This window comes from Bos javanicus, chromosome 26 (assembly GCF_032452875.1).
Source record: "Bos javanicus breed banteng chromosome 26, ARS-OSU_banteng_1.0, whole genome shotgun sequence".
NCBI lineage: Eukaryota > Metazoa > Chordata > Mammalia > Artiodactyla > Bovidae > Bos > Bos javanicus.
In genome coordinates, this window is record NC_083893.1 from 36,325,061 (window position 1) to 36,347,848 (window position 22,788).

At 40.4% G+C, this 22,788-nt stretch overlaps 1 protein-coding gene across 1 annotated transcript in view; it reads left to right on the forward strand.

The window, feature by feature from the left end:
- Window positions 1-22,788, forward strand: part of PNLIP (pancreatic lipase) — a 122,864-nt gene that overhangs the window by 47,890 nt on the left and 52,186 nt on the right. The gene's annotated exons all lie outside the window — the stretch shown is intronic.

Genomic DNA, 22,788 nt, shown 5'->3' on the forward strand with positions numbered 1-22,788 from the left:
GCCTTTCTTCCTTTCAGGAGGGTCTCACCAGCTGAAGGAAGAATTATGAGCCAGGATACTGCATTAAACTCTGTGAGTCCTGGCCTGCTTGCTTGTTCAAGGGATCTCTGGGCTGGCTCTTTCTTAGCTTGAAAAGACAAATTGGAGTCAATTAACTTCTGGGATCCCTACTTTAATTAACTATAGAATTTCTGTCCTATTGTTCTTATATCTGTCCCCTTTTCTGCGTTATAAGAATGTTGTGAATGTGAAAAATAGAGCAGGAGCTAGCCAGGCAGATCTGAGAGTTCAGGGTGACAGCACTGAAGTGCATTTAGAGCATTTCCAGGTGGAATAGCCATTGTTCAAAATGGTTTGAAGAATATTTACTATGTTGTTAAATCTTGCTAAGACAAATTATGTCTATAGCTCATGATGTATAGTAGGTGGTAACCCCGTGGGTTGGTACATCTAATGATTAATAATGAAAACTAATGAGAGCACATTAGTATTTTCAAAGTGTTCCTTGGTCTTCAGACTGAGTGAGAGGTAGAAGAGATTTTGGAGCTTTTCTCTGTATATTGCCACCTAGGAAAGCTCTTTTTAAAAAATTCTTTTTCTCTCTGAGTACCCTGTGTTACTATAGAAGGGTATTTGTGGTGAAGACCGTTAGGAAATTCTTCTGCTTCTTGAGCGAACTGCCCTTAGTGCTGAAAAGTGACTTCCCACCCCATTAGTCATCACTTCCTTCACTGCCCATCGCCATCGATCCGCACTCCAAACTTGTCATCACATCACCCACAAACAGCGCCTCTAAACTTGCACATGGGAGGGTCTAGCTCTTGGACCACATCTGCTTCCTCTTTAGGCCAATGGAGTGAACTTCAGATCTTACATGTAATACCATCTCTCCCACCTACACATCAGTATGAATCTGTAAACAGTAAATTTGTTGAACATAACTGTAATATCTATTTTATAAAAATTGACAGTAATTTTTAAATAGATTTAAGATTAAAAGAATTAACAATAATTCCTTAATGTTATCTTACATTCCAGTTGTTTTTACATTTCCCAGATTGTCTGAAAAAGGTCTTTGGACCATTGATTGGTTTAAATTTATATCCAAACAAGATCCAAAAATTTCATATGATTAGTAGGTCTCTGTCTCTAGAGGTTTTCCCTCCCCCTTCTTCCACACCAGTTTTTAAATAAACCAAATTACTTGTCCTCTAAAATTTCTTGCATTCAACTGATGGGATCCCCTTGATATATTGTAGTACATTCCTCTCTCCTGTGTATTTCCTATAAACTAGTTACTTAGGTCAGGATACTTGTTGGGATTCAGGTGGGCCTTGACCCCTTCCATGCTCGTCTGCAGGATACACACTTTCTGCACCTTACTTACAGCTTTCAAGTTAACTGGTGATCTTTCTTTTTTAAAAAAAGTCTTTGTTGAATTTGTTACAGTATTGCTTCTGTTTTATGTTTTAGTTTTTTGGCTGCAAGGCATGTGGGATCTTAACTCCCCCACCAGAGTTTAAACACGCATTGAAAGGCAAGGTCTCAACTATTGGACCACCTGGGAAGTCCCTGCTGGTCATCTTTTATTCATTCAAAGGATTATGCCCACACTAGCACTTCATAGATTTGAAAGGGCTATACCAGTTAGAGTTGTAGGTAAAATAAAACACCGAATGTCTTTGACTTTAGTTGCTAAATGGCAAGGTAAGAGGAGAAAGGTGACATGAAGAAGGTTTATAAGGGTTTGTGCTCTGGGAGGACTGGAAGAAAGGGGCAAATTGTGTAAAGATCCAGTTATGGACGAGGCATTGACCTCTGCACTGCGTCTAGGGCTGGAGGAGCTCCATCATAAATGTTCCTGCAGAAGTAAGGAAAATTCACATAGCTGCTTAAGTTGTGTGTCTGTTTCCCCAGGCTCCTCAGAACAAAGTGAATAATAGAAATCACCCTGTGTAAAAGAGCCCTCAAGTTTTGTTGACTCTGCAAGTCTTCAGAACAAGCAGAGCATTTCAGGAACAGAAGTATAATTTATGCCAAGTTGCTGTTTGCCAGCCTTTTAAAATCTAAGCTCATGTTAGATAAACGTAAAAATCTCATGTCCCTTCTGGGGACTTTTCTCTTCTACTTCGGAAAATCAAATTTTTTTCATATACCCTCTGGCTAAAAAGAGTTGGGAAATCTTTGCTTTCTGCAGATTGTGTAATAAAAATAATAGGTGTGTTTTGTGTTATGTTGTGTGATTTTTCCCCCCAAATACATACTTATATTATAATACCAGATGGGCTTCTTGATTTTACACGTGATTCTCTAGAGTTCTGCTCTAAGTGATTTATACTCAGGAGAGTGGAATGTTTCTACTAGATTTCACTCCAATATGAGGGAATGTCTGAATGCCTATATAGACTGGGGCAAAGATTTTTGGTCAATGTTTTCTCACTTGTACGTCTGTTTTTAATTTATTTTTGGCTATGCTGGGTCTTCATCGCTGCATGTGGTCTTTCTTTAGTTGCGATGAGTGGGAGCTATTCTCTAGGTGTGCTGAGCAGGCTTCTCATCGTGGTGGCTTCTCTTATTGTGGAACATGGGTTCTAGGACTGTGGGCTTCAGGAGTTGTGGCGCACAGGCTTAGCTGCTCAGAGGCATGTGGAATCTCCCCAGACCAGGGATCAAACCCTTGTCCCCTTGCACTGGTAGGCAGATTCTTAACCACTGGACCACCAAGGGAATCCCAGTCTATTTTCAAAGTTTGAGTTTTGCAAACATTTCACCTTTATACAGTCATATATCTTTCTTTTATTTTCATAGGCTTTTTAAAATTCATTCATTTAAAAAACATTTACTGAGTTACCTTTTACGTGCCAAGCATTGTGGCTAAGTCATGAGGTTATTTGAAATATACAAGAGAGCATTGCAGAGGACATAGGAAAATTAATCTTTGAGCATAATACATCATGATAAGAACTGTGACAGAAGCAGACACAGAGGTGACAGTGGCATAGAAAAAAACACCTTATTCGACTCAGCTCACACCTCCACCCTTCACTCATTGATCTCTTATAAAAGCAATAATGATAAAGATAGTGCAGTAGGTTTTCATTTCTGAATTCTGTGGTTATCGTATCTATTTTTATAAGTGATTCTATTTTGGAATTCACTGTACTGTATTTTTCCAGTGTCTTTGGTCCTAGAGAAACAGAACTGATCTTTCACTCAAACACTCACACATAAATCTGTCCATCACAGATCCACTGACTGTCAGCTATGGCCATAAGAGCAATAATTTCCTTAAAGGTCCCAGGTCATGCACAGCAGATTTAGGATGATGCCAACCAGAGCATGACTAGTCTTCTCATCTCAGGCTCCTCTAAGACTCCATCCAATGGTCTTAGTGGAATCAACTGCAGAACAATGCCCATGAGACATGAACACAGATACAGTTATCAAACGTCAATCCATCATTTAGGTATAACCACAGCGAACCTAGGCATCTCAGATGGTGCTAGTGGTAAAGAACCTGCTTGCCAATGCAGGAGGCATAAGAGATGCAGTTTCGATCATTGGGTTGGGAAGATCCTCTAGAGGAAGAAATGACAACCCACTCCAGTATTCTTGCCTGAAGAATCCATGGACAGAGGAGCCTGGCGGGCTAAGGTCCATAGAGATACAAGGAGGCAGACATGACTGAAGCGACTTCATATGCACAGCAGCCTAACATTTAAAATAACTGAAGGCTAGAGATGTATGAGTGTATCAGATCAGATCAGATCAGTCGCTCAGTCGTGTCCAACTCTTTGCGACCCCATGAATCGCAGCACGCCAGGCCTCCCTGTCCATCACCAACTCCCAGACTTCACTGAGACTCATGTCCATCGAGTCAGTGATGCCATCCAGCCATCTCATCCTCTGTCATCCCCTTCTCCTCTAGCCCCCAATCCCTCCCAGCATCAGAGTCTTTTCCAATGAGTCAACTCTTTGCATGAGGTGGCCAAAGTACTGGAGTTTCAGCTTTAGCATCATTCCTTCCAAAGAAATCCCAGGGCTGATCTCCTTCAGAATGGACTGGTTGCATCTCCTTGCAGTCCAAGGGACTCTCAATAGTCTTCTCCAGCACCACAGTTCAAAAGCATCAATTCTTTGGCGCTCAGCCTTCTTCACAGTCCAACTCTCACATCCATACATGACCACAGGAAAACCATAGCATTGACTAGACAAACCTTTGTCGGCAAAGTAATGTCTCTGCTTTTGAATATACTATCTAGGTTGGTCATAACTTTCCTTCCAAGGAGTAAGCGTCTTTTAATTTCATGGCTGCAGTCACCATCTGTAGTGATTTTGGAGCCCAAAAAAATTAAGTCTGACACTGTTTCCACTGTTTCCCCATCTATTTGCATTGAAGTGGTGGGACTGGATGCCATGATCTTCGTTTTCTGAATGTTGAGCTTTAAGCCAACTTTTTCACTCTCCACTTTCACTTTCATCAAGAGGCTTTTTAGTTCCTCTTCCCTTTCTGCCATAAAGGTGGTGTCATCTGCATATCTGAGGTTATTGATATTTCTCCCAGAAATCTTGATTCCAGCTTGTGTTTCTTCCAGTCCAGTGTTTCTCATGATGTACTCTGCATATAAGTTAAATAAGCAGGGTGACAATATACAGCCTTGACGTACTCCTTTTCCTATTTGGAACCAGTCTGTTGTTCCATGTCCAGTTCTAACTATTGCTTCCTGACCTACATACAAATTTCTCAAAAGGCAGATCAAGTGGTCTGGTATTCCCATCTCTTTCAGAATTTTCCACAGTTTATTGTGATCCACACAGTCAAAGGCTTTAGCATAGTCAATAAAGCAGAAATAGATGTTTTTCTGGAACTCTCTTGCTTTTTCCATGATCCAGCAGATGTTGGCAATTTGAGCTCTGGTTCCTCTGCCTTTTCTAAAACCAGCTTGAACATCAGGAAGTTCACAGTTCACACATTGCTGAAGCCTGGCTTGGAGAATTTTGAGCATTACTTTACTAGCGTGTGAGATGAGTGCAATTGTGCGGTAGTTTGAACATTCTTTGGCATTGCCTTTCTTTGGGATTGGAATGAAAACACCTTTTCCAGTCCTGTGGCCACTGCTGAGTTTTCCAAATTTGCTGGCATATTGAGTGCAGCACTTTCACAGCATCATCTTTCAGGATTTGGAATCGCTCAACTGGAATTCCATCACCTCCACTAGCTTTCTTCATAGTGATGCTTTCTAAGGCCCACTTGACTTCACATTCCAGGATGTCTGGCTCTAGGTCAGTGATCACACCATCGTGATTATCTGGGTCGTGAAGATCTTTTTTGTACAGTTCTTCTGTGTATTCTTGCCACCTCTTCTTAATATCTTCTGCTTCTGTTAGGTCCATACCATTTCTGTCCCTTATCGAGCTCATCTTTGCATGAAATGTTCCTTTGGTATCTCTAATTTTCTTGAAGAGATCTCTAGTCTTTCCCATTCTGTTGTTTTCCTCTATTTCTTTGCATTGATCGCTGAAGAAGGCTTTCGTATCTCTTCTTGCTAGTCTTTGGAACTGTGCATTCAGATGTTTATATCTTTCCTTTTCTCCTTTGCTTTTCACTTCTCTTCTTTTCACAGCTATTTGTAAGGCCTCCCCAGACAGCCATTTTGCTTTTTTGCATTTCTTTTCCATGGGGATGGTCTTGATCCCTGTCTGCTGTACAATGTCACGAACCTCATTCCATAGTTCATCAGGCACTCTATCTATCAGATCTAGGCCCTTAAATCTATTTCTCACTTCCACTGTTTAATCATAAGGGATTTGATTTAGGTCATACCTGAATGGTCTAGTGGTTTTCCCTACTTTCTTCTATTTAAGTCTGAATTTGGCAATAAGGAGTTCATCATCTGAGCCACAGTCAGCTCCTGGTCTTGTTTTTGCTGACTGTATAGAGCTTCTCCATCTTTGGCTGCAAAGAATATAATCAGTCTGATTTCCGTGTTGACCATCTGGTGATGTCCATGTGTAGAGTCTTCTCTTGTGTTGTTGGAAGAGGGTGTTTGCTATGACCAGTGCATTTTCTTGGCAAAACTCTATCAGTCTTTGCCCTGCTTCATTCCATATTTCAAGGCCAAATTTGCCTGTTACTTCAGGTGTTTCTTGACTTCCTACTTTTGCATTCCAGTCCCCTATAATGAAAAGGACATCTTTTTTGGGTGTTAGTTCTAAAAGGTCTTGTAGGTCTTTATAGAACCGTTCAACTTCAGCTTCTTTAGCGTTACTGGTTGGGGCATAGACTTGGATTACTGTGATATTGAATGGTTTGCCTTGGAAATGAACAGAGATCATTCTGTCGTTTTTGAGATTGCATCCAAGTACTGCATTTCAGACTCTTTTGTTGACCATGATGGCCACTCCATTTCTTCTGAGGGATTCCTGCCCACAGTAGTAGATATAATGGTCATCTCAGTTAAATTCACCCATTCCAGTCCATTTCAGTTCGCTGATTCCTAGAATGTCGACATTCACTCTTGCCATCTCTTGTTTGACCACTTCCAGTTTGCCTTGATTCATGGACCTGACATTCCAGATTCCTATGCAATATTGCTCTTTACAGCATCAGACCTTGCTTCTGTCACCAGTCACATCCACAGCTGGGTATTCTTTTTGCTTTGGCTCCATCCCTTCATTCTTTCTGGAGTTATTTCTCCACTGATCTCCAGTAGCATATTGGGCACCTATTGACCTGGGGAGTTTCTCTTTCAGTATCCTATCATTTTGCCTTTTCATACTGTTCATGGGGTTCTCAAGGTAAGAATACTGAAGTGGTTTGCCATTCCCTTCTCCAGTGGACCACGTTCTGTCAAATCTCTCCACCATGACCCATCCGTCTTGGGTTGCCCCACGGGCATGGCTTAGTTTCATTGAGTTAGACAAGGCTGTGGTCCTAGTGTGATTAGATTGACTAATTTTCTGTGAGTATGGTTTCAGTGTGTCTGCCCTCTGATGCCCTCTTGCAACAACTACCATTTTACTTGGGTTTCTCTTACCTTGGACGTGGGATATCTCTTCACGGCTGCTCCAGCAAAGCACAGCCATTGCTCCTTACCTTGGACGAGGGTTATCTCCTCACCGCCGCCCTTCCTGACCTTCAGCGTGGGATAGCTCCTCTATGCCCTCCTGCGCCCGCGCAGCCACGGCTCCTTGGACGTGGGGTTGCTCCTCCCGCCCGCCGCCCCAGGCCTCGGGCTTGGGGTGGGGTATCTCCTTTCGTTGCCGCCCCTGACCTCAGACGCGGGGTAGCTCCTCTCGGCCGTTTCCGCGCCGTCGCAGTCTGGTACTCTCGGCCGCTGCCCCTGACCTCGGACGTGGGGTAACTCCTCTTGGCTGCCGCCCTTCGGGCATGGGGTCCTCCCGGCTTCTGCCCCTGACCTTGGACGTGAGGTGGCTCCTCTCAGCTGCTCTTGGCGTACGTCGCAGCCACCTGCGCTTTGGCGTTAGTTGCTCAGTCGTGTCCAATTCTTTGTAACCCCTTAGACTGTAGCCTGCCAGGCTCCTCTGTCCATGGAATTCTTCAGGCAAGAATACTGGAGTAGGTAGCCATTCCTTTCTTCAGGGGATCTTCCTGACCCAGGGATTGAACCCAGGTCTCCTGCATTGAAGGCAGATTCTTTAGCATCTGAGCCACCAGAGACATTCAAATGCTACTTTAAAGTAGAGGAAGCACCACTTTTTCTGGACTTTAACCTCAAAGAGCATGTGGGCAGCAGGTAATGCCTTTGAACCTTGTTCATTTATAAAATGAGACAAGACCCTCAAGCTCTTTGTTTAAATAAGAATTCTATTCCAATCATAACACAACATGCAAGAGTGAGAAAAAAGGAAGTGTTAGTGATTCCCTTCTGGCTTAAAATGAAAAGATATGCACACTTAGAGCTTCTGGAAAGCAGAACAGAATTTAAATTTTATCTCCACAGCGAAATGTTTTTAAGTCAACCAATCAGATTCAGACCTTTTACAGGGCAAGGGTTATTTTCACAGGATACAACATCACCACCTAAATTCCAGGTGTTTTACTAACATTCATTATACACAATGCGATTTGCTTTTTCTCTGAAGCTGCAGGAGACAATACAACATTTTTCCTGTATTATTTGCAGAGGTTTCTTTTACCAGCACTTCCAAAGGCTCATGGATTTTCAAGGGTAAAAATTGTAGTTCTGTTGGTTATTACAAAAAGAGAGACAGGCCCAAGGAGTCCAAAACACACAATTTGGAGAAAGAAAACTACAGAAAACAAATGCAATACGGGACACATACTGGTTTGTACCAACAATGCGGATGATGTTTTCTGAAATCTCAGAAAACAGAAGGTTATTTTTTTTTGAACTTCCAAAATATCTTAAGATTTAATGTAGTGAATACAGAGCATGGGATTGTGAATTGGAGGTCTGGTCCTGATTCCAGAATCAATTAACAAAGAGAACTCAGGTAAACAATTTCAATTTGAGCCCCCATGTGTGTCCGTCCACCTTTAAAATGAAGATGATATTTATGACTTCTGGGATTGCTTTTTCATTCTGATATCCTTTGGCTAATTAGGTGAGGCTTTACATACACAATGGAGAAGGCAATGGCACCCCACTCCAGTACTCTTGCCTGGAAAATCCCATGGACGGAGGAGCTGGGTAGGCTGCAGTCCATGGGGTCGCTAAGAGTCGGACACGACTGAGCGACTTCACTTTCACTTTTACTTTCATGCATTGGAGAAGGAAATGGCAGCCCACTCTAGTGTTCTTGCCTGGAGAATCCTAGGGACGGCGGAGCCTGGTGGACTGCCATCTATGGGGTCGCACAGAGTCGGACACGACTGAAGCGACTTAGCTAGCTAGCTAGCTTACATACACAAAGGCTTCCCTGTGGTTCAGATGGTAAAGAATCTGCCTGCCATGCAGGACACCCAGGTTCAATCCCTGGGTTGGGAAGATCCCCTGGAGAAGGGAGTGGCAACCGACTCCAGTATTCTTGCCTGGAGAATTCCATGGATAGAGCAGCCTGGTTGGCTATAGTCCATGAGGTCGCAGAGTTGGACATGACTGAGTGACTAACACACACATGTATTCATGAATGAGTGGATAGGTGGGTGAATCGATCATTTAAAAATAAAGTTTAGATTTTCTTCAGTATTCATAATTTTTCCCAACCATATAATGCTCTCATTATGTATCTATATGCTTTCAAATGTACACTAATTGTCCCTAATAAATTCATATTTTCTTAAAGTTTGATTTATCTTTTTATTACAGAAAGCCTTGCTTACTTAATATATTATTTATTAAGCTGTCTTCTAGTGGAGGAATGAGCGTTCTGTGTCACCCAGTGATAGCTTAATGTCAACAAACCACTGAACAACACTCTGCGTTTTTAATGACTCAAACCTCTGTGCTATATGCAGTGAAATTTTTAGTTCTCAAGATCTCAATATGGATTAAAGACCTAAGTGTTAGACCAGACATATAATACTCTTAGAGGAAAACATAGGCAGAAAACACTTTTTCACATAAATCACAGCAAGATCTTTTTTGACCCATCTTCTAGAGTAATGAAAATAAAAACCAAAATAAATAAATGGGGCCTAAAGAATGAAACTAGAGCACTTTCTAACACCATACACAAAAATAAACTCAAAATGGATTAAAGATCTAAACGTAAGACCAGAAACTATAAAACTCCTAGAGGAGAACATAGGCAAAACACTCTCCGACATACATCACAGCAGGATCCTCTATGACCCACCTCCCAGAATATTGGAAATAAAAGCAAAAATAAACAAATGGGACCTAATTAAACTTAAAAGCTTCTGCACAACAAAGGAAACTATAAGCAAGGTGAAAAGACAGCCTTCAGAATGGGAGAAAATAATAGCAAATGAAGCAACTGACAAACAACTAATCTCAAAAATATACAAGCAACTCCTACAGCTCAATTCCAGAAAAATAAATGACCCAATCAAAAATTGGGCCAAAGAACTAAATAGACATTTCTCCAAAGAAGACATATAGATGGCTAACAAATACATGAAAAGATGCTCAACATCACTCATTATCAGAGAAATGCAAATCAAAACCACTATGAGGTACCATTTCACGCCAGTCAGAATGGCTGCGATCCAAAAGTCTACAAGCAATAAATGCTGGAGAGGGTGTGGAGAAAAGGGAACCCTTTACACTGTTGGTGGGAATGCAAACTAGTACAGCCACTATGGAGAACAATGTGGAGATTCCTTAAAAAACTGGAAATAGAACTGCCTTATGATCCAGCAATCCCACTGCTGGGCATACACACTGAGGAAACCAGAATTGAAAGAGACACGTGTACCCCAATGTTCATCGCAGCACTGTTTATAATAGCCAAGACATGGAAGCAACCTAGATGTCCATCAGCAGATGAATGGATAAGAAAGCTGTGGTACATATACACAATGGAATATTACTCAGCCATTAAAAAGAATACATTTGAATCAGTTCTAATGAGGCGGATGAAACTGGAGCCTATTATACAGAGTGAAGTAAGCCAGAAAGAAAAACACCAATACAGTATACTAACACATATATATGGAATTTAGAAAGATGGTAACAATAACCCTGTATATGAGACACTAAAAGAGACACTGATGTATAGAACAGTCTTTTGGACTCTGTGGGAGAGGGAGAGGGTGGGATGATTTGGGAGAAGGGCATTGAAATATGTATAATATCATATATGAAACGAGTCTCCAGTCCAGGTTCGATGCACGATACTGGATGCTTGGGGCTGGTGCACTGGGACGACCCAGAGGGATGGTATGGGGAGGGAGGAGGGAGGAGGGTTCAGGATGGGGAACACATGTATACCTGTGGTGGATTCATTTCGATATATGGCAAAACCAATACAATATTGTAAAGTTAAAAAATAAAATAAAATTTAAAAACAATAAATGAATGGGGCCTAATTAAATTTAAAAGCTTTTGCACAGCAAAGGAAACAATAAATAAGATTAATAGACAACCCTCAGAATGGCAGAAAATATTTGCAACTGACAAGGGATTGATCTCCAAAATAATACAAACAGTTCATGCAGCTCAATATCAAAGAAGGAACCCAATCAAAAAATGATTGGAAGGCCTAAATAGACATTTCTCCAAAGAAGACATAAGATGGCCAATAAACACATGAAAAGATGTGTTTTATTATTAGAGAGTTGCAAATCTAAACTATAATCAGATATCACTTCACAGCAGTCAGAATGGCCATCATCAAAAAATAATGTGCAAACAATAAATTCTGGAGAGGGTATGGAGAAAAGGGAACACTTTTACATTGTTGGTGGGAATGTAAATTGATACAGCCACTATGGAGAACAGTATGGATGTTCCTTAAAAACTAAAAATAGAATTACCATATGCCCCAACCACTCCTGGGCATATGCCCAGAGAAAGCCATAATTCAAAAAGATATGTTCACCCCAGTGTTCATTGCAGCACTGTTTACAATAGCCAGGACAAGCAACCTAAATGTCCATCAACAGCAGAATGGATAAAGAAGATGTAATACATATACACAACAGAATATTACTCAACCATAAAAAGGAATGGAGTTGTGCAATTTGCAGAGATATCAATGGACCTGGAACACAGAGTAAAGTAGTCAGAAAGAGAAGAACAAATATCGTATAATATGGCTTATATGTGGAATCTAGAAAAATGATGCAGATAAACTTATTTGCAAAGCAGAAATAGAGACACAGACATAGAGAGTGGACATATGGATACTGGCTGGGGTGTGGGCGGATGAATTGGAGATTGTGATTGACATATATATAGTGCTATGTATAAAATAGATAACTAGTGAGAACCTACTCTATAGCACAGGGAGCTCTACTTAGTGCTCTGTGGTGACCTAAATAGGAAGAAAATCCAAAAGGGGGATATATGTATACATATAGCTGATTCACTTTGCTATAGCAGAAACTAACACAACATTGTAAAGCACTATACTCTAATAAAAATTAAATACATATATATATATATATATATATATATATATATATATATATGGATATCACTCTGGTTAAGTTCACTCCAAATTCTGATTTTGAACCCATCCTGAAATTTAAGAATAACAACATATATTAAAGGTAGAATATAATTTTTAACCCCCACCCTGATCATTGAATTGTCGCTCTTGGAGGAACAGTGTGCACTGGATTATATAAAACATGAAGGACATTTTGTTTACCAAATGCATGAATTATGTCAGTAAAGAAGGAAAGGCTTGTGGTCCTGGACTCTTTGCTGGTTTGTTGTTTGTTTTCCCAGCACACATATCAGGTAAGACAAGGAGTGTGCCCATGGAACTGAGAAGCTGAGCACTGACTGTAATAGTGATGGTCCAGCCTGGTGGCTCAGACGGTAAAGAATCTGTGAGATTCTTTGGGTTCGAGAGACCTGGGTTCAATCCCTGCATCGGGAAGATCCCCTGGAGAAGGGAATGGGAACCCAGCCCACTCCAGTATTCTTCCTAGAGAATCCCGTGGACAGAGGAGCCTGGTGGGTTACAGTCCACAAGGTTGCAAATAGTCGGACACCACTGAGCAACTAACACTTTCATTTTCAGTTTCAGCTTCACAGAATGTCTAGCGAACGGGAGGAGAAACAGCACACCTTGGGGTGTTCTTCAGGTGTCTGTCCTCAGGTCATATAAGAACTTAGAGGTCATAGGCACTAGCCTCTGTTTCAGTGTAATTGTTGGTGTAGTAATCAATAAAGATATTTCTTTCCAGAGACTGAACTTTCCCCTTGGTTGAACAGTACCCAACAGTGTGTAAACACAACATTTAAGCTCTGTCCACAAGCTAATTTAATATAATTAACCAGTCAGTTTTATTTCTAAAAACTAACAAAAGCATTTAAGTCAAGCAGCAAGTTAATTGTTTAAACAGAATTTCACCAGCTGTTGATTTAATTTTGTTAATAATATATCAATTCACTAGTTCATCCAAAAAGATAACATTTGCTATGTGTATAGAGTGTTATGGAGAAAATAGAAAGCTGTAAAGAGATATGGTAACTTGAATGTCACAGGGTTACATAGCCACCTTGGGTAGTAGTTTATAGGGTGACATTTGACATCGTAAGTTTATGTAACAACTCTTCATATTAAATTTAGATTATTCCTCACAGCAAAAAGACAGAAACTAAGGAGCTCTATGACAACTGATTTTAAAGTAAGATACATTTCTATTTTATGGAACGATTTTATGATTAATGAATCTTTGAGGCTCTGATTTTTTTTTTTTTTTTTGCATTGAACAGAGCAAAACCTTGCCATCTCTTTGTAGCTTTTGTCATTAGATTGACTTATGTTTGCAGGGATTCTCTGCATTTTAATCCTCACCCTTTATATCCTATCCTTCTGTTGTTCACCCCATTGACAATAGACTGGGCTGAGTGGGTAGCCTTTCTCTTCTCCAGGGGATCTTCCCAACCCAGGGATCGAACCCAGGTCTCCTGCATTGCAGGTGGATTCTTCACCAGTTGAGCTACAAGTGAAGTCCAAGAACACTGGAGTGGGTAGCCTATCCCTTCTCCAGTGAATCTTCCCAACCCAGGAATCGAACTGGAGTCTCCTGCATTGAAGGAGCTCTTTACCAATTGAGCTATCAGGGAAGCCCAGTGGGGTGCTAGAAGGAGGAAAAATGGGGCCTTGGTGGGTGAATCACATGTTGGTAAAGTGAGTATAACCCAGGTCACTATATAACACGGACACCACCAGGAGAGGGACTTACGTGATTTGTTTCCATTTTCCTCACTTCATTACTTCATTTCATTTCACTTCATTTTTATTGAAGTACAACAAACATACAAGAAAGTACACAAACCATGAATCTGCAGTTCTGTGTATTTTTACAAGGTAAACAACACAACTTTGTACATTAAACACACACACACACACACACATGACATTACAGAAATCTCCTCTGTGCATATCTCAATCATTATACACCCAAAGGTAACCCCTCTTCTGATTTCTAATACCATAGGTTAATTTTGCTTGATTTTCCTATTTGATATAAATGCAGTCATAAACATCTATTCATTCTTAGTGTGGCCTGTTGGTGGACACTTAGATTGTCTCTAATTTGAAGTTATTACAAATAATGCTGCTGTAACTATTTTTGTATGTATGAATATGTATATCTTTGGTGCATTATTTTGAGTATAAACCTAGGGATGGACTTGAAGATTCATGAAGTGTGCACATACTCAACTTTGCTAGGAACTGCCAGGAAGCTCTCCAGGTGAGTGTAGCCATTCATACTCTTATCAGCACTGTTGAGAGTTTTTTGTTTTTTTGGGTTTTTTGCCCTCACATCTTCACCGCCAGTTCTTCTAATTTAGCCATTCTGGTGAGTGTGTAGTGATATCTCACACCACTCTGTGGTTTTCATCAGTTCTAAAAGATTCTCAGCTATTATTTTTTAAAACAAGCAAAGCACCATACCTTCCAGCATGAGGTTTATTAATAGGAGATGAGATCAAGAATCCAAAGACATCTTTTGAGCTCACCTTCCTTGTAGTAAAAACAGGCTCAAGTCACAGTATTACAGAAAAGCTTATGAATCCAGGGTCAAGGTCGGAGACAGACATTTTTGAAAGAGCACAGAATGAGCTATTGGTGAAATTCCTTTATCAGATGAAATTGTTGCACTTGCATAGCATTATAGGGGAGGAAAACGATACCTTTTTCCTCTTCTCTTTGCATTGTTGACTGGAACCCCTGTAATAAAAGACATTAATAAGAGAAAATCATACAATATAAGGTTAACGTGACACAGGAACCTTCCTAAGGAAATGAAGACTTGAACAAACAGTTACACTTGGGCACTTTTATGCTGTTTGGTGAGGTTTGATGAGAGTGGAAAGTCATGGAAAGATGTGAAAAGGCAAAGAGTAGGAGCTAAGTGTAGTAAACTGGGGGAAATTATCAAGGCTTGTTCATTCACATTCCTCTCTGTGTCCCTTCTGAGTACAGAAAGTCACCTCTCACATGAGGGTTTTATGACCTGCTTCGTGGGAAGGGCAGAAAATCCTTCCTGTACATGCCCTTTCTTAAATTCCTTCAACTTAAAATATTCAGTATGCCAGAGGGTCATATTTTGGGGTAGTATGTCCTAAACCCTGTTGGTACCCATAGCACACGACCCATGGAATTGCTATCATTTATGTTGGAGAAGACTCTTGAGAGTCCCTTGGACTGCAAAGAGATCAAACCAGTCCATCCTAAAGGAGATCAGTCCTGAGTGTTCATTGGAAGGACTGATGATGAAGCCAAAACTCCAATATTTTGGCCACCTGATGTGAAGAACTGACTCATTGGAAAAGACCCTGATGCTGGGAAAGATTGAAGGTGGGAGGAGAAGGAGACGACAGAGGATGAGATGGCTGGATGGCATCACTGACTCAATGGACTTGAGTTTGGGTAAACTCCGGAAGTTGGTGATGGACAGGCAGGCCTGGTGTGCTGCAGTCCATGGGGTTGCGAAGAGTCGGACACAACTGAGCGACTGAACTGAACTGATGTGAACTGAACACATACAGCTGTAGAAAACCAGACATGTAAAGCTGTGCGAGGGAAGATGTCTGATGACTTCTCCTACCCCCACTTGCTGCTGGGGGAAGGACTTCCATCCAGTAAACAACTGGTTTGTGAGCCGTAAGATAAACTGGCAAAAATATACTAGGGACAGTATGAATAGCCTCAGCTGTGTTGGCAGCAAAAATACTGTGACTACACAACTGAGAGTCACCAGAAGGCTAGCTGACGCATGGCTGGATTCACAAGGAACAGTTGGCTGACAAAACACCTTCTGATCCTGACTTGGTGTTGGAAAAAGTGGTGACATTTTTAATAGGATCATGTTGTGGCTGTGGAAGCTGTGTTTGGCGTGCTGTGTGGAGAGAACTGTGATTAAATTCCAAGGGGAAGTGTGTTCACATGAAGGAGACCAAAACACTTTCAACACCTGTTTTCAATGCCCCAGTGATACCTGATCCTGGATTTTAAGTGAGGTACCTCAGCATTGTGTTCATTTCCCTGAATAGCCTAAACTTCTCACTTCTTCGATAACTTAACACATAAGTTTTAATGTTGATGATAAAATTTTAGATTTTCTAAAAAGAGCAAACTGGTGGAAAACTGCTTGATCTCCAAGATTTCAATATTTCCCAACACTTGTTAATTTTCACCTCCATCCCCATAATCCCTATTCCTGTCCGCAAAAAAGGCATATTTTTAAGAATAAAGAAGAAACCTCCTTTAGGATGTTTCCTCCTTTAGGATGTTTCAAATGCTGGATTCTCAGATATTCTTCATTCTGTCTGTAATATACACCAACCGGTATCTATAGCACAGTGACTTAGTTATGTGCCTGTACTCATGCATGATCTCAAAGATATTTGCCCGTTGTAACTTGTTGGTATCGGGACCCAGTTTAATTAAACTTTGTCCCGTCGTCCTTGTAAATCGTCACCTCACTTTAACTATAAAAGTACACCCCAGAATCTCATGGGGAGCTTTAAAAATCCCAACGTCTGGATCAGTCTCTAGCCCAGTTGATACCAGCATCTCTGGAGGTGAGTCCCAGGCATCAGCATTTTTTTTTAAAGATCTTCAGATATTTTCAATGTGCAGAAACAAAGATTGATCACAAGGCTAATTTAAGTAGGGAACAAAAGAAAAATTTCTGCACAAGTTATTAGCTTGGTTTTATTTCTCCTTTTTGTTTTTTAAATCACAGCTCACAACGACCAGACTATCTTCACTGGTTCTGAGGAGTTCTACCTCTTTCTTTTTGGGATTCCTTTTACTGAGTGTGGCATTTGACAAGTCTTCTCATTACCATTTTGAGGGCTCTAGGATGTAACCTAGCTTTATATAATTGCTGATGAAGTTTCAGATAGTGTGAAAGAAGGCCATTTTCCTCCACCTACCCTCTGTCCCCCAAAAGTCCTATATGCATAGGCCTAGTCTCCTTGTATGTTGTTTCATCACTGTCTGTGACTCTGATTCTTCATGACCCCATGGACTGCAGCACGCCAGGCTTCCCTGTCCTTCAGTATCTCTCAGAGTTTGCTCAAACTCATGTCCATTGAGTCGATGATGCCATCTAACCATCTCATCTTCTCTCTCCCTTCTCCTGCTGCCTTCAATCTTTCCGGTATCAGGAAATGGGTCAGCTTTCCAATGAGTCAGCTCTTTGCATCAGGTGGCCAAAGTGTTGGAGCTTCGGTTTCAACATCAGTCCTTTCAATAAATATTCAGAGTTGATTTCCTTTAGGATTGACTGGTTTGATCTCCTCATTGTCTCCTTAATAACATGCTAAATAGACATAGAATACTTAAAAGAGGTTGAGAAAAAAAAAAAAATATCACAGCGGGGCTGGGCTGGAACAAAACACCAAAGGGCAAGATTTCATGCCTAGGAGGGAATTACTGTACAGATACCCACGTAATGCCAGCATAGCTGTGTAAATCATTGATGAGGGAGGCGCCCCAGTGTTACGAGGTACGGCAGGAGAGCAGGAGGCAATGCTTTTGCTTGAGCAGAATGAAGGAGAGAAATGAGAGGGCAGAGGTGATACAGGTGTCAGCCCTGTATCCCCAGGGCCTTTGGGGAATCCCACTCCTCTGCTGAGCCTCATTCTCAGAATCCAGTCTCTGCCCTCTTTCTAGAATTCATGTGGGAAGACACAAGAACAACTGTTGGTTTTTCTGCAAGTCTTTGTTTCTTATACTTTCAAACTCACGCTCACTTACTTATTCAACAAATATTTGCCTCAAGTAAGAACTTGATTGTTGTGTTTGAAGGACAGTACAGGGTTCAGGGTGGTCAGAGCCCAGAGCACAAGGAGGAACGTGAAGGACATGACATCAGGGAGAGAGTGGCCAGCCTTACAAGAGGTGGTGAGAAATTCGGAATTCATGCCAAGAAAGTCTGGGGACCAGTGGAAGATTTTGTGCTTTCTAAAATATAACCCCCTAATAAAATAACTTTGCCATTAACTTTTGCAGAGTGGTTGGCTAAAGATGTGTCCAGTTTTTGTGAAGAGGTTTCCTATTAACAGACTATATCAGTCTGGGAAATTTGGTCATCTTTCGTGCTTTTTTTATTCTTAACTTCCTATTGGGTGTTTTATTTAATGAATTGATTCTTCTGAAGAATGACTTCCTTGCAACTTCTCTGCAAGTAAACATCTTCTTTTCTTTTTTAAATGCTTTTGTTTCCAAGTCATTCTTTCATCCAATCCACAAGCCTTAGTGACTTCGCTGTGCTCAGAAAGAAGAGCAGATTCATGAGAACTGTGTTCCCTCCCTTGATCTCAGACTGCCTGGGAATCACAGTTTCCACAGGCATGATAAGTAACAACGGTTGTAACAAGTGCTCTGCAAATCATGGGTTTTAATTTAGCGACAGCAAATGGAAAAGGTTTTTCTCATATGCTTCTTTTAAGATACAAGTGTTATAAGCAAATATCATTTCTTCAAAAATACTGATAAGTATGGCCCAAAACATTAATGATATTTGCAACCCTGTAGGAGTGTTTTTTTTTTTTTTTTTCCCCCACTTGAACTTTTAATGGACTTTAGGGGGAAATCATTGGAAAATGAAATGCTGAAATATTCTAAACTACTTTTCTACTGGGAAATAAATGGCACTCTAGCGGCTTGAATAAATCATTACAGCTAATAAAATATCCTGATATTGCCTCCAGTAAATTTGCACCAGGAAGATTGAATTCCCACAGATTTATACAACCAAATAAGGTCAGTCTATATAAAAGACTGCTGTTTATCCAGCATGGGGGCAACATAAATTTGGACTATTCATTATGTAACAACACCTTCAGTGGGAGTCCTTTGTAGTTTTCCTGAGATTGGAGGCTAGAAGGCTTACATTGCTAGTAGTACTCATTACTGCCAGTAACAGAGGCTCTACAGGACTTGTTCCAGGAGATTTGACTCAAAAGTCTATGTCTTTAGTCATGATGGGCTTATGTTTTTACCTCATCAAACTGATATCTCATTTTAATTTGCATCTCTCATTACTATACTTCATTTTTACATTTTATATATTTTGTTTTTACATATAATTTTCACTTTTCATTATTATATTTACACACATTTTTAATTTCTGAATATCCTTTTTATGTGCTTTGCCTATTTTATCTGAATGGTTTGTCTTTTCCTTATTGGTTTAGAAAAACTCTTTGCATATAGGAGGTTTAATTTTTTGTCTGACCTACGTACTGCACTTATTTTCCCCAGGTTGTGATCTGTATTTTGTTTTTATACTGTGGAGATGTTTTTAACTCTTATTAACTGTCAGGTTTGGTGTAAGAAATGAGGTTAGGATTGACCTTATTTTTTTTTTTCAAATGGTCTATTAATTATCTAAAATTCATGATGTTCTGCTGGCTTAGTGACACCTTTTATTAGATTATACTTTGATAGTTAGGTCTAATGCTCCTTTCTCTACTCTCTTCTATTCATTTGTCTATTTTAGTTTCCCTGCCTTGCACTATGGCGTTTGTGGGCCAGATTATTCTTTATTTGGGACCAAATTATTACCAAGGGTAGGAGTGAGGGTTGTTCTATTTTTAGCAGCATCCTTGACTTCTATATACCGATGCAGTCCCCATCCCTGAGTTGTACAGTCAAAAATGCCTCCAGATACTGCCAAATCTTTGAGGGGCAAAGCTGCACCAGTTTGAGAACCCTGGTCTGTTTCTACCCCAGTACCTCATTTTTCTAATAACTATGGCTTTATAGTATAGGTGGTGCAGTGGTAAAGAATTCACCTGCCGATGCAGAAGACACAAGAGACACAGGTTCAATCCTTGGGTTGGGAAGATCCCTTGGAGTAGGAAACGGCAACCTACTCCAGTACTCTTGCCTGGAAAACCCAAGGACAGAGGAGCTTGGTGGACTACAGTCCAGGGGGTCGCAGAGAGTCAGACACAACTGAGTGACTGAGCACACAAGGCAAGTTACCTTTTTTTTTCCCCCCAGAATTTCCATATTTAGGTTTCCAGAACTCAGAATCATTTGGCAAATTAAGAAAAAAATCCTGATATGAATAATTATAAATCAATACAATTTTATATTTAAAAATTCTGTCAGGATTTTTTTGGGTTTAAATTAATTCAAATATAGTCTGTTGAGAACTGACAGCTTTCATGACATTCAGCCATCCTATTCACAACATGTGTTAGTGTTGGTTGCTCAGTCATGTGCAACTCTAGAACCCCATGGACTATACCAGGCTCCTCTGTCCATAGAATTCTCCAGGCAAGAATACTGGAGTTGATAGCCATTCCCTTCTCCAGGGGGTCTTCCTGACCGAGAGATTGAACTCAGGTCTCCTGCATTGCAGGCAGATTCTTTGCTGTCTGAGCCACTAGGGATGCTCTTCTTTGTAGCATATCTTCCCTGAATTGGGTGTTTCTATGATCTGTTAGTAGAGTCCTTTGGTTTACTTTGTAAAAGGTAGAGGGAAAAAAGAAAAAAAAAAAAAAACCTATGAAAGAAAAAAATAACCCAATAAAAATGGTCAAGACTTGCCTAGTGATCATGAACTTTGGTTGAAATCCTAACTCTACTGTGATCTATGGATGACCTTGGCAAGTTATTGAACCCTTCTGCAGCTCAGTTTTTTCAGTTACAAAATGAGTAGTAATAATACATAATCATAGTTTGCTTTGAGGATTAAGTGATAATGTAAAAAATCCCTCACACTCAATAAGGGCATTAGTGGCAAAGAACCTGCCTGCCATTGCAGGAGATGTAAGAGACTCAGGTTCGATCCCTAGGTTGGGAAGATCCCCTGGAGGAGGGCATGGCAACCCACTCCAGTGTTCCTCCCTGGAGAATCCCACATACAGAGGAGCTTGGCGGGCGACAGTCCATAGGGTCGAAAAGAGTCAGACATGACTGAAGTGACTCAGCACACATTAGTTACTCTTGGAATTCCTAGGTATTTACTGTCATTGTTTTGGTGAGCAGAATCTCTTCTTTTGTGATATGAATTATTTCCATAGAAATGAATCTGTTGAATTTTGCATATAACTTTTACAACTGATTATGTTACAGAATTCTCTTATTGTTTTTGGTAGTTTTTTCATAAATATAGTGATAGCTTCTGGAAATAAGAGAATATCACCTCCTCCTTCCCAGCTGGTATATTACTTGTTATTGAAATGTTGCAATATTTGGCACCTTCATAGCAACCTAAATTATGATAAATAACAAACATCTGGTGTAAATGAAAATGTTTCTGGTCTTTCATTATTAAGCATTGGTTCCTGAGAGGTGTTATTGTTATGTTAAGGAAGTAGCTTTCTATTCTTACTCTCCAAATTGTTTTTTAAATGAGATGTTGTTAATCAACAGGCGTAAAGTTTCAGTTACTTCTGTTGCTCAGTTGTGTCCAACCCTTTGTGAGCCTGTAGACTGCAGCACGCCGGGCTTCCCTGTCCTTCACTATCTCCCAGTTTGTTCAAACTCATATCCATTGAGTCAGTGATGCCATCCAACCATCTCATCCACTATCACCCCCTTCTGCCCTCAGTCTTTCCCAGCATCAGGGTCTTACCATGTAGGACCACCCAAGACAGATGAGTCATGGTGGGGAGTTCTGACAAAACGTGGTCCACTGGAGAAGGGAATGGCAAACCACTTCAGCATGCTTACCTTGAGAACCCCATGAATATGTGAAAAGGCAAAAAGTTTCAGTTATATAAGATGAATAAGTTTGAGAGATCTGTTGTGTGATATTGTACCTATAGATAGCTATCTGTACTGTACACTTAAAATATGTTAACAGGGTAGGTCTCATATAAAGTGTTCTTATCACAATAAAATAAAAATTGAATTAAAGTAATAAATGTTGAGTAAAAAAGCAGACAGATCAATGGAACAAAAGATGAAGACCCACAAACATATGGAAATGGTACAATTTTGAACTGGAATCTGCAGAATAGTGGGAATAGGTTAGATTTTTTTTTTTAAACTTTATAATATTGTATTGGTTTTGCCAAATATCAAAATGAATCCACCACAGGTATACATGTGTTCCCCATCCTGAACCCTCCTCCCTCTTCCCTCCCCATACCATCCCTCTGGGTCGTCCCAGTGCACCAGCCCCAAGCATCCAGTATCGTGCATCAAATCTGGACTGGCAACTCGTTCCATATATGATATTATACATGTTTCAATGCCATTCTCCCAAATCATCCCACCCTCTCCCTCTCCCACAGAGTCCAATAGACTGTTCTATACATCAGTGTCTCTTTTGCTGTCTCGTATACAGGGTTATTGTTACCATCTTTCTAAATTCCATACATATGCGTTAGTATACTGTATTGGTGTTTTTCTTTCTGGCTTACTTCACTCTGTATAATAGACTCCAATTTCATCCACCTCATTAGAACTGATTCAAATGTATTCTTTTTAATGGCTGAGTAATACTCCATTATGTATATGTACCACAGAGCTTTCTTATCCATTCATCTGCTGATGGACATCTAGGTTGCTTCCATGTCCTGGCTATTATAAACAGTGCTGCGATGAACATTGGGGTACATGTGTCTCTTTCAATTCTGGTTTCCTCAGTGTGTATGCCCAGCAGTGGGATTGCTGGATCATAAGGCAGTTCTATTTCCAGTTTTTTAAGGAATCTCCACACTGTTCTCCATAGTGGCT